Source organism: Pteronotus mesoamericanus, unplaced genomic scaffold, assembly GCF_021234165.1.
Source record: "Pteronotus mesoamericanus isolate MK-2021 breed Mesoamerican mustached bat unplaced genomic scaffold, CSHL_Meso_final scaffold_651, whole genome shotgun sequence".
NCBI classification, from domain to species: domain Eukaryota; kingdom Metazoa; phylum Chordata; class Mammalia; order Chiroptera; family Mormoopidae; genus Pteronotus; species Pteronotus mesoamericanus.
In genome coordinates, this window is record NW_026555325.1 from 24831462 (window position 1) to 24845123 (window position 13662).

The window sequence follows — 13662 nt, forward strand, 5'->3', positions numbered from 1 at the left end:
ACACTACTCTAAACTATAACACCTTTATATATGGACTATTCAAGAGGAAGTAATTAGAGAAATGATGCATGCAGAAAGGACTTTCTGGCCTTCTACTGAAGCAAGTCATAAAGCCCTCATGTGATAAAGGCCCTCCCTATACCCAGAGGAAAAGAGCATCTTTATTTCTGAAGATAAAGTGATATAGAGAAGAATCTGAAGATACAGGCCTTTGTAAGCTCCCTCTTCCTCCCCAAATTACCACACTAGGTCATACCCTTTCCCATCACATCTTTCAACTCTTCATCACACCTTGCATAAAAATACTCAGATTTAACCATTTCTTCTGGTCTTTGTTTCCTTATGTCATGTAAAACTCTATTAAATAATTTTTTATTCTTTTCTCTTGTTAGTTATCTTTGTCAGTCTAATTTTCAGACCCAGAATTTTATCACACAGATGCTACAATGTCATTAAATAAACTGTTTATCAAATCTGCATTTTAAGATTATTTTAGAGAACAGATACACCTATATACACACATACAAACGGACATAGAATTTAATTTAAATGTATATAAGGAAAGCATTAATTTAAAAAAAAAGCTCAAGTACTGCCTTGGAAATAAAACTATATCCAATTTTCCTTTGGGAAGACAAAATATCTTATTTTTCAAACAAAATATCTTATAAACTGCTAGAGTTGGTTTAAAACACTTCGTTAATTACTTATAATCTATAAAAATCTATGAGTTTATAACTGCAGATATTAATGGACTGATTGATCAATTGAATCTTCTCTCAAACTAACTGATGTAGCTTAATAAATGTCTGTGATGTTCTCCTATATGCACTAAAGAAGGTATGAAAAACTGTCCAGCACAGCAATCTGATTTTAAGTCACATTACTACATAGATTAATTAAATGGGACTACAAAAGGGTAGAAGAGCTAGATTAAAAGGCATAGGCCAGGCAGCATTGTTATGGCTTATTACCATATTCATTTATGCATATTCTGATTTATTCTTTCAGCAAACATCTGTTAAAAGTGTGGCATGGGTAAATCTCTCTTCTAGGCACTCTTAGGGATACAAAGATAAGAGTGAAAAATGATCCTGTTTTTAAAGATATCATAATCTTGGCCAGCTTTTGCTGAATGTATACCTCATCTGCCCATTCATTCATTCATGCATTTATTCATTCACTTATTCTTTATTAATAATTTTGTATCAAGAGCTGTGCTAGGCTATTCATTTACTAACCATGAGAAATACAAAGTTATTAAAAAACATTATCCACTTTAAGAAATATGATATACTCCAGTTTATTAAGGTACTCTCCAAATAACTAATAAGGCCTAAAAAGATATTGCTAGGAGAATGAGGACTAAATTAGAAAATATCAACATTTCTTTAACTGGGTATATCCTATGAATAGTCAGGATAAAAGATCAAGAGTAATATTGAAAAGTTATTTGAGGGGAATTAATTATATTTTTATAATTTTCCCTAAAATGGACCAACCAGTAGAATTAGCTCTTATTCCATTATACTGAATTCTTCCAAAAAGCCAGATCCCTTTTCATGTATATGAAAATGGGAAAAGCTTGCACAGTTTTTCCTGTCTCCCTTTGTTTTGGGTACCAAGAAAGCATAGAATAATCTTCCTACCACAGACCTTCTGTCACATAATTCCTTTGCTCAGGAATATATAGGAAATCCCTAATACCAAGATTCAATATAATGCATTATTCAAATTGGATATTATGCTGGAATGAAAGGCATAAATTGGGAATACTCCCAGTCAAATGTTGTACCCCTATGTATAGGTATTAGGGATTCTGAAAATAACTCATGCTTCAATACATTTGTTTTGATAACTGATTACACACTATTAACTATGTGGCTGGATAAAACCACATAGAATTACTATCGACATATATATTTAATTCATGGACTTCAAATCAATTTAATAAGTACATATTCATTACTTACTCTGTGTTGGTGTATATATGTATAGAAAAAACAAAAGATTAAATATTATCAGTTGCTTAATTTCCTACAGATGCAGAAATTTTATGTATAATTTTTTTTATAAGAAGTTGTTCAGTATACAAAGTGGTTATTAAGTTTTATTTTAGTAAAATGGAGGTAGATCATTTAGTTGCATTTGTTAAGTGATCAGTTAGTATTATTCTCTGTATCATTAGTTACATGCATAGCACAAATATTTTTTTATGAGAGAAGTTACCAAAATACCAAAAGATAAAATTGCTCTTAAAGAGTATTTTCCTCTTGCCACTTCTCATGTGAAACTCTTAAAATAATATTCAGTCTAATTTCTCTTGATATCTAGTTTGCTATTCTATTTCTGCAAAATGAGAACATTCTGTTCTATTCATTCTCCCACTTACATTTAGAAACTGCAGAGAGGTTTAAATTAAATTCCTAAAGAAATTAACTGCCATTCTTATGCATAGATATCAAATATACAACACTTCTGTGTCAGCTGCTCATGAGAGCTGTGCTGTCCTGATGAAAGCGATAAGCTCTGCGTTCACATAAACCTCCACAGGAGGCAGTGTCAAAAGTGGGTCAGTACCACCCCGTCAAGCGAGGATATTCAGGCTCTGCTTATGCGAGTCAGTGAGGGAAAGCGAAAGGATATTGGCCACTGGATCACAATGGGATGGACAGGACAGAATGTTTTTTTAAGTCTAACATAATTAAATTATGGTATTCTTTTGTTGCAAATCAATAGTAAATGTCATCAAATAGGCCTTTTAATGCTGGCAAATGTCAAATGAAGCCAAATTAATATTCTTTCAATGCAGGATAGTTATAGTTAGATACCTATGTGTCAAAGGAAGACCTAGTACTTTCCTTGATTTCAATTTCATCCTTTATGGGTGATGGGGTGAAAGACAAGATTGATCTCTGAGTTTTCTACATTAAGATTTTCTAAAACTTTTATATTTTATTGAACCATTTGTTTAGAGATACTGCATACCATAGCCTGTCTCTTCTTGCCCTTTTTGTAAATCTAAAATTGTTGACTATTAGCAATTTCATATAGTTTAACTGATGATAATGTACAGAAGTAGATTCATTTTGCAATTTCTTATTAAAGGATCTGATATGTTGACAAAAGTAAGCTGGTTTGGCTACAGAACTGCTTTTTATATGTAGCCTATTAATACTCTGAGCATACACTGAAAAACAGTGATCTACTTAAAATTCTTCTTACTGAGGTTTAGTGTAGAGGTTAAGAGCCTAGATTCCAAAGCTAGACGTTTAGGGTTTAAAGTCCAGCTCTATGAATCAGTCATATCATGAACAAATTATATAACCTTCTTGTACCTAATTTTCCTGTAAAATGGACATAATACTAACTTATGAGGCTGTGATAAGTATTAAATGAACTAACATTTATAAATTCTTTGAAGGTGAAAACACCTAGTTTACACTATGTGTGTGTTCTCTAATAACATTATCTTTTGACTCAATAATATGAGGGGGTCTGTGAGAGGCAAGATAACAGGATTAGGAATAAGAACTGTAGGATTGGAGAATGCAGACTTGATTCCTAAATCCACATAAATCTGTTGCTCCATTTGAAAAGTGGGAAGCAATAATACTTGTAAATGCATAGTGTGAAACCTGCTCTGCTGTCATTGACTACTGTGCAAGGCCCTCCTTTCTTTATACCTTATCGCCTCTCTAAATTTCCTAAGTCCTCTTTAAATTCCAATATTCCAAAATTAATTAGACAAGTCCTTATTTAACTACATCTTTGTGATTTTTAAAAAAGATTTTATTTATTTATTTTTAGAGAGAGGGGTAGGGAGGGAGAAAGACAGGGAGAGAAATATGAATGTGTGGTTGCTTCTCACGTGCTCCCTACTGGGGACCTGGCACAAAACCCAGGCATGTGCCTTGACTTGGAATTGAACTGGCACCACTTTGGTTCACAGGCCAGTGCTCAGTCCACTGAGCCACACCAGCCAGGGATTTTTTGTGATTTTTATAGCCTGCTATCATACACACCTCAGAATAAGAAATTTTAATAGTTTTTGGTAACTATATGATAACCTTGCCATCTTCTTGACCAGTTTTTAACACTTCTCTCCTAATGTTCTCTAATTTCATTGTCAGTTGTGTACTGATTCATTTCATTATACCAAAGCAAGTAACAGATAATTTTAAGTAGCTTGGCATTTACGCATGTAACTTTTAAGTCTAACTCCCTGGGTACAAATCCTAGCTTTGTTTCATTCTAGGCTAATGTCTTGGAAAATTTACTTAAACCTTCGTTTCCTCATCTATAAAAGAAGAAAAAAAAAGAAATCTGCTTCGTGACAGTGTTGTAAATATTCAATGAGTAAATGCAGATAAAGCACTCAGAATTTTACATGGCATGTGTTAGTTATCAACAAATGTTTCTTCTTCTTCTTTTCTTACTTTAGGCAAGTAGGAGCTAGCAGGGGGTGAGGGACTGGTGGGGAATGGAGAATTTTAGAGGTATAGCTGCTTTAGGTAGAACGAGGACCCAGGCAGCAAGATTTCCTATTTAATTTTTTTTAGAAAGATGCTTTAGAGTGATTACATGATTTAAAAAATAGAATCGAGTAATGAGAATTAAAATAACATGAGAATATTCAAGCTCTGTTCCACTCCACATGGTTTTGTTGTTTAGCTCTCTAGTATCCTCTTATGCATTATAGGAGAAAGAACTACAGGATTGGGGGTTACATTAAATAGCTTACATTGGAAAGAAAGGCTACAACAAAAAGAAATAATTTATCAAGAAAGGTAGAGGTAGGAGCTAAAATAAGAAGACAGAGGAGACTATAGTACATAGTTTCTAGAAATTATTTAAAATGAATAGCTAAATATTTGTTAATAAAGTAAAAACTGAAGGATACGAGATGACCAGTTATTTTCACATTTCCTTGCATAATAAAATTTTAATGTCTTTGACTGGAACTGCTAAGAAACTTGTGGTGGCTTAGTGGTTGGCTTGGACTCAGGAATAATCTGGCCATGACATCTGTCACTGCCTTGATTGCCAAGACAGATTCACATAGCAAATATTTAAATTTTTCTGGTGAGTAAATTCTTTGAGAGCAGAAACTGTATCTTTTTTCCCTTTGCAGTCCCAGAGTGTAGTAGTTACTTGCATATACTGGATATTCAGAAACTGTTAATTAAAAGAATGACTGATTTACTGACTATACAATTCAAGGAAGTCTCTCATGTATATTGTCTTTGAAGTCTTTATTGAAAGCATCAAACTGCATAAAAATAAAGTGATAAATTAGTGATGTTACAACATCAAGATATATGTATGTGTACACATATATTCCTCTAGGCTTCTAAATTTTAGATGCCTCACCTGTCTCACCAATGGGCTGTTGAATACAAAAAATATTCTCAGAGCAAGAACTCTGGTGAGTGTTTCCATGTGGTTATATTTTCATTACACCACTGACACAATAGAAAATATGTTAAATAAATATTACTAAAATCAATTTGGAAAGACATTTTGTGCATGGGTTTTAAAATACTCGAAATCAAAGTAGTTGCAAAAAAAGAAGGTCTTAAAATGGACACGACTCTTCCAGCAAAGCTGAAGTGAGTTTTGTTGTACTTTTCAAAGTGAAACATAAAATTTACTCTACTAATGGTGGGTAAAGAGAAAGCTCACATAGGGGGGATACCTGGCAGCAAGCTATTTTATGGCAGCAATATTTCCAGAAGCCCCACTGACTTGTGGATGATGAGATGATCTAACAGGAAAATTCATGTGAATCAACTGAAAATTATTGGAAGGAACAAAATTACTCAGCAAGATAGTAAGTTCTTCAAGCTCAATAGTTTTTGTTTTAATATATATAAAGAAGAAATACCAATTAGAAAATACAGTGGTAAAAGAATATAATTTGTAATACCAACAATGATAACATAACAAAAAATTCTTGAGAATAAATGGACAAGAGAATATATGATGATCATCTGGAAAAAACTCTGTTTATCAAATGTATGATACTAAAAATAACTCAGTAATTAGAGAAATGTCTCAAAATTTAAATATTCAGCTTTTTAGGAAGTGAATTTTCTCAAATTAATCTATAAACTTACAGTAATTCCAATGAAAATCTTAACAATATAGAGTCCAGAAAAAAACATACAGATAAATATTAATATAGCTTGAATAAATGGCATTTAAAACTTTTTGGAAAGAATGGACTGCTTGAGAAATAGTGTTGTGACAATCAGATGATTATTTAAAATGAAATAGAATTAGGTCACCTATATAAAGTCAAAATATTAGTACTGGAGAGCCTGAATTCAAATTTTCAAAGATACTGAATGATTCTGCTACCCTTCAAGACTTCAGAAGAGAGGCGAAAGTATATTGTAACTATGATTGGACTTACAGAATAAACCACGGTGGGGACAATGTCACAAGTTAAAGTGTTTTACTCTTATGATGCTCCCAGACTTCATCGATTTTACATTTTTGAATGAGGAGGAAGATACCCTAAACATAGACTCTTGGTTTGAAGACACAGCCAATTGGAGAATAAGTATCCTGGGAAGAATGGGATAGGGCTTTTTCAGGACAAACTCTTTTAAGATAGCCAAATTGTCACTTGAGACCAGTTGACAACCCTTATTAAAAAGAGTCAGAAAAAGAAAATCTGTTGAAAGAGTCCATTCCCTCAAATGCTTGTTCTTCCCCAGAAGTCAAGGGAGCCACCTCAAGAAATACTCCATCCCAGCCTCAGAGAAAATCTGTTAGACTTTCTGCTTGAAAGGTTTTTGCACAGAAAGAAAAATACCACGTAAAAAAGAAAGCCAGGAGATCCTCTATTACTGTAATCATGAGTGAAATTCTATCCTCCAAAGAATGAACTTTCCTAACAATAAAAAGAAACCAGAGGAAGAGGAAGATGGTGCTGCTCATCAAGATACTTCTGGAAAGAATGAGTCTTCCCCAGAGAAGGCCAAGGGCAGCCATATTCTGCCTTGTATATCACCTGTAAGGCAGAAGATTTTAAGACTTACTGAGGAGCAAGAGTTGGAAAAACTCATGAACATGAATCAGTGGGTGATGGAGATGTGGAAAAAGAATGAAAAATTTAAGAAACTTGCTCTTGTAGGAGTAGGACAACCCGTGAAGAATTCAGTGAGCCAAATAACCAAAATGGTTAACTTCTATTTCTATGCAGATAAAATCAAACAACATCTTAAGAACAAAGAGGGATACAAGGAAGTGAACTTTACTTCTGAACTGTCAAAGCGTCCTCCATTTCCTGTTTGACTGACTAAAGAATACACCATTATAAGGCCTTTCAACCTGTCTCAAAGAAAGAAAAGAACATTTGATGAAACAGCTTGTCTGTATATGTTTTTTGCACAGCAGGTCAAAGCCTTCTATAAACGAACATCTAACAGACTTCACTTGAGGAGCAAGAAGGGTGCTATCACTCTGCTACCCTCCCAATCTGCTGTGGCCAAGATTCCCAGAGACCCACAGACTCCTGTGCTGCGAACCATACAGCGTGCAAGGCCTGTGACCTGTGAAAGCGCAGCAGATCAGAAGGCCAGGGAGCTGGAGAAACTTCAACAGTATAAAGTCAGAGCATAGAATCTTGACTCCAGAATTCTTGAAGGTGCACCCATCTTGCCCAAGGAACTGTCTGAGAAAAGAATCCACAAACATGAGTCAAAGAAATCACAAACAATAAAAAAAAATAAAACCAATGAAGGATTAAAAAAAAAGAATAAATCAGATGAAGAACACTTTGAGTTTCATTCCAGACCTTACCCAGCTAAGATCTTGGAAGATGTTATCGGTGTTTCTGAAAAGAAAGTACTTCCAGTCGTTGTCCCTAAGTCATCAGCCTTTGTATTAAAGAATAGAATCCAAATGCCCACCTATGATGGAGAGGAGCCGGTAATGGTAAGATCTCAACCTCTGCCACATTATGGGGTGCCTTTTAAACCTCATATCCCAGAGGCAAAAACTGCAGAAATATGCTCTTTGTTGATTTTCAAGACAAAGAATGTCAGTAACAGAAGGAGAAGAAAATAAAAGAACTGCAGAAAGGGGAGGTGCCCAAGGTCAAGGCACTTCCTTTGCCTCATTTTGACCCCATTAACCTGCCAGGGAAAGTGAAGAATGCAACCCAGACTGAGCCTTTCTGCTTGGAAAGGGACAAAAAGGTACTATGAAAGCACAGACTTAGAAGCAGCAGTTACGGGAGGAACTGAAACAGCAGAGAGAAGCAGTTTGCTTCAAGAAGCCCAGAGAGCGCAGCAGCTGCAGGAGGCCAGGCAGCAGGAGAGGGAGCAGCAGAGAAGGGAGCTGGCCAGGCTGCAGAAAGAACTGGTACACAAGGAAAAACCCATAGTCAAGTGACCAGGCTCTGACTGTGCCTGTATCTCCCAAGTTCTCCACTCAATTCCACTGCTAAACTCAGCTGCAAACTTCAGACACCAGTTAGGAACAGGAGCTGCTTTTTCCAACAAAACCAGGAGGCTTCTTTGTACCAGGGGTATGGAGAGAACCCATTTTTTTCAGAATTTTTCCTACCTAAGCCCCACACAACATACCAAACAAGCGTGGACTCTAATTGTGCTGAGAATTGTTATCCTGCAATATTGAGGCTAATAACGAGATTTAATTCATATATATCTCAATCAGACTCCATTTAGTTGTTTCCTTTGAACCACCAGTTGATTTTTTAAGATGGATTTTAACTCTGACAAGAATTTAAAGTCTTTATATCAGCACAGTGTAATTTCTATTGCCCATTTTCTCACCACTCTCCCCATTTTTTTCTACTTTACATCAGAAAATAAAGACAAATACTGAGACAGGAGTTAAGTCATGGCATCCATAAGGAATAATCGCTATATCAGATTCCTTTCTCTGTTCTGCACAAAATGGATTTAGAGTTAGGGAGCTCTTTGCTCTGAGGGGGAAAGCCTCATTAACTGAACAACAAGGAAGAAGACTGTGCGCACCCACGGGGAACCTCTCAGGGTCATCAGCAAGCTGTGGGCAGAGCTGCTGCCCTGAAGCCACATTCTTCCTGTATCATCAGTGCTGATAACAACAGGGAATGCCATGCAGCACAAGTATTAAGTCCTCCAGTAACCTGGACAGGGATAAATAAATGCTTATCTTCCCCTCTCTGTTTTTGTTATTTGATATCTTAAAATTTATCGAGCCCTCCCACCCCAAAATGTCAAAGTATTAGATAAAAATAGAAAAGAATATTTTTATAATCATGTAAATGAAGTTGAAAAGGAGGAGAACTCTTAAAGTGGAAACCTAGAGTCATGAGGAAAAATCTAATGGATTTGACTACATGAAAATGATTTTTTTTATAAAAGATAGGAAAAATAAAAGTCATAGCAAGTAACAATGTTGAAAATTATTTGAAACATTTATGTGAGAAAAATATTAATATTCATTATATGTAGGACTACATAACAAGAATATTGACCCCTTATTTTTTAAGTTACCATTATTGAGAATTTTGCTATGTTTTAGGTCATTCATCTAGTTTTACACCTTTAAAATTTGTCATGTTATCCTTATAAGGTATAGTACTTCAGATTTTTATTTTAAAGAAAAGAAATGAGAGTGAAATAATTAGCTTCTGGTTGAAAAGTTATATGTGATCCTGTCAGCATTTAAACCAAGAGCATTACTTGAAGAATTCCTAACTGCAGTATTCTATGAACTTCCCTTTGATTGTGCTTATAAGACTTTTTTCACAATTTTTGGTTTATAATTTAATTTGTTTACATATCTATGATGGTAAAAGGTTGAGTCTATAGACATAAATATTGTTACCTATGGGATTTACCTTCTCTGATATTCAGTATAACTTCCTCACAAATAAACAAGATTTTCTTTTTGTTTCTTGGTGTCATTTAATATAACCCATTAATCAATCTAAAAGTTATAATAATAAAATACTTTTTAGTAACTGGTATATAGTATAAGGTGAGATGTTAAACCATTCCCCCCGACACGTGATTGATTAAACTCTTATTTATACTAGAGGCCATTTTGAATTCATCTGTTTTATCCCACTTAGTTTATGTCTATTCTTCTATTTATATTATAGTGGATTTGCTTATCACAGCTCTATAATTTATTTTAGCACTTGATAGGGTAAGCTTATTATTTATATTTTTAAAAACTTTCTTGAAAATTCTCCACAATTTATTTTTAAAGGTGTATGCTTCTCTACAACATTTAATCTTCCCATTCAGCAACATGGTATGCTTTGCATAAATTCAAGTCTTCTTTATATATATTTGATAGTTTATATAAATTTCATAATTACTTTCCATAGGTCCTTCACATTTATTGCTATTTCTTCTAGATTACTTATTTACCTTGTGTGCATTCAATGAAGAAATTGTGTGTGAGGTTAATGAAATATTTTTCTGTTATATTGCATTTTCTATTTGTAGCTATTGCTAGTTGCTGTGCATTATAAGGATATTGTTTATCTTCCTTTAGGATCAGCTGTGAAGACTATATTTTATATCACTTAAATTCAATCATCATTTTTAAGCACAATGTACCCTGGGCCTGTTCTAAGAGTGTGAAGATATAAGGAGAAGAGGAATCTCTCAAAAGCATAGAGGATCTTGTAGAGTTGTCTACAATTTTTAATCAAGGATTCGGATTAACGACATATTAAGAAGGGACAGAAAAATTTTTGGTATCTATGTAGAATAAATGAAAGTTTTTCAGAAATCTCTCTAAAATGTCAGCGACTCTACTATATCCTTTAATATCCTCACAGCATTTAGCACACTCTTACCCTTAACAACCACCACAGTAGTAACAGCTACCATTTACTACCTTTTATGTATCAGGCATTGCAATGAGGATTGAGTGTAATGTTATTAGTCCTCCCAACAACCTATCAAAGGGCATAATCCTCATTTCACTGATGAGGAAACCTAGACCCAGAGGGTTTAAGGAACATACCCACAAATACTCTTCAAGTACTTGACAGTCTATGTGCTTAGTATCTTCCATTGTGCTTCGCTGTAGACACGGAGTCAATGGTTAGGAGAAGATTAAGTGACATTTGGTTACTACTAGTCAACAAGGAAAAGACTGGTCAATTTAGCTAACCTTATACACGAGATTTCTTTTTTTTTTTAATTTCCCACTTGAAGAAAGATGATAAATTGAGATGGGGACAGATAATAGTCAAGTAGTATTAAAATAGCAGATTACATATTCAACACCTTCTGTTTCCTTCAGTCTTTTGCAAAATATAGCACCACACTGTCTAACATGTGGCTACTTAATTTTACATTTAAATTATTTAAAATCAAATAACATTAATAATTTAGTTCCTCAGTTGCACTGGCCATATTTCAAATGCTTAATAGCTCTATGTGGCTAGCAGCTACCAAATTGGACAGTGCCTAAAATTTCCACCACAGAAATCTCTACTGAACAGTGTTGATTTAGCACATCTGACACAGAGATCGTATTCTGGAGTGGTTTTATAATTTTATTTCCTCAGTGAATATTTAAATGCACTATGCACCATGATATCAGCTGTGCTTTACTTTACAAAAACAGGGAAGACAATCTCTTTTCTTAAGTTTCTCAAGATACAGTGGGAGACAAACACAATGAAATTAATATTCATGGAGATAATAATAATAATATGTCCAAAAGGAAATACTATATTTTTTATTGTCTCTTTCCTTGCACAAATGTATAATTGTTGCCTTCTCGAGATTGATCTGGGGTACCTGGTTATATATTGACCTAAAATGATGAGCTTAGCAGTATTTTTGACCTTAAAGTTTTGCAAATCTTAGTGTTGATTTTATACTCACCCACAGAGGTTCAGAAATGCCGCTTTGACAGCATACATCTGAATCACAATTTCTGCTAATTCTTTTTAGATAATAATTTTCTCAAGAGTGATCTATTTACATCTTCTTTTTCTTTGTTACCTAATTAAAAATAGAAAATCTTGACCTAGAATTCTCTCCATTTAATTTTGTACAAAATAACCACTGATAAAAACTATCAGCAAAAGAGCCTGTTTCTTTATCTTATTAAGCATTTGAAGTTTCTCACTTTTGAGAGGATACTGGAAAATCCTGTTGTTCTCTTGCAATCTGACAGGAAGCCTGACTTTACCGTGAGTTTTTATCCATAAGCCAGAAGTGCTTTTGGAAACATCTTGCTGCCGTAAAAAGCTATCGAATATTCCCACTACATGAGCTCTCTCTTTACCCACAATTAATGAGAATAATTTTGTTTTTCACTTAAAAAAGTACACCACCACCTCACTTCACCTTTGCTGAAAGAGTCGTTTTCATTTCATTAGAACTTCCTTTTTGCACCTACTCTGATTTCAGGTACTTTAAAATCCATGCATAAAATATCTCCTTTCCAAATTGATGTTTAGTAGTATTTATTCAGTGCATTTTTCTATTTGACAACAAGAATATTTTATGAGGTGACATTATTTCCTGAATATAGCCTAAAATCAGCATTATCAAATAAGGGGTAAATCAGAATCTTAGCCAAAGGCAGAAACGAGGAACTTATTAAATGCATATAAAGCATTCACCTTCCTCTGAGGAAAGATTTTTCATTGAATGTTTTCCAGCTTTTACCTGAATCATTCTGTTTGCAGGACATTCATTACAGCTGTTGCCAAGTGCTGTCAACCAGAGCCAATGTCATGTGATTGCTGGTCCCTGCAAGTTGCTGGACCTTCGTCATGTTTTCTAATCCATGCAAAATTAGCCTGTGCTGGTTTCTCACATTATTTTCTCTCACTGTCTAGATAACATTTTCTCTTGTTTTCAGGCCTGGATGATTTAGGGCGTCAGTATTTGAATGCCAGACAAATGACTGATCATGAACATTCAGTATGTCACATCACACAGTGCAGCTTTTAATAAACTGACCATGGTCAGTTGCTTCTTAGGTATTATTTTTTCTTCATGAAAATGGTAGCAATATATCAATTGAAATGAATGCAACCAAAAATCCCATTGAATTAGCCTAAAAATTCTTTGTTTATCTGCTCATTTTATTTTCCTCCAAAGGCCCAAGTTTTTCACTGTGCTTTGCTAGGCCAGGCTGACACATACTACTGAGTAACAGAGTTTGTCTTTGCAATTCAACTCTCAAACCTCCACCTATACCTAGAGAATTCTACTGTCCAATCTAGGACCACCTGGCTGTCTTCCTCCCTACTCTCCACTCTTCTTAATTCTAGAGTTTTACAGGAGGGGTCCATTGTAGGCAATTAATTAAGACTTCAACCTGGAGGACTCAACATCAGGACATTCTTTCACCTTTATTCCTCACAATCCCTATCACTCTGTCTATATTAAAGTATACTTCCCCTGTGTCTTCTGTTCTGGTGTTTGGCAGCCTACAGGGTCATTTTCCACATTAATGGTTAGGAGGAGCCTGATACTTATGTTTTTATTTGGAGACATCTCATTTATGGCCTCTCTCTTCACCACTTAATTCTTCCCTTGTGTAGGGTGGTCCTTTTGTTTCTTTAAGCAGAGCCTGTGGGTTGAGGGATTGATTGCTTGTAGCTTATCTTGTAGCAGGTAAGTACCTGCTTTGTTGAGTATTCCTTGGATC

General features: G+C 34.7%; 1 protein-coding gene and 1 pseudogene across 1 annotated transcript in view; one reads left to right on the top strand and one right to left on the bottom strand.

Moving 5' to 3' along the window:
- Window positions 1–13662, bottom strand: part of KCNH7 (potassium voltage-gated channel subfamily H member 7) — a 467687-nt gene that overhangs the window by 250397 nt on the left and 203628 nt on the right. The gene's annotated exons all lie outside the window — the stretch shown is intronic.
- Window positions 6441–8479, top strand: LOC129061929 (targeting protein for Xklp2-like; annotated as a pseudogene).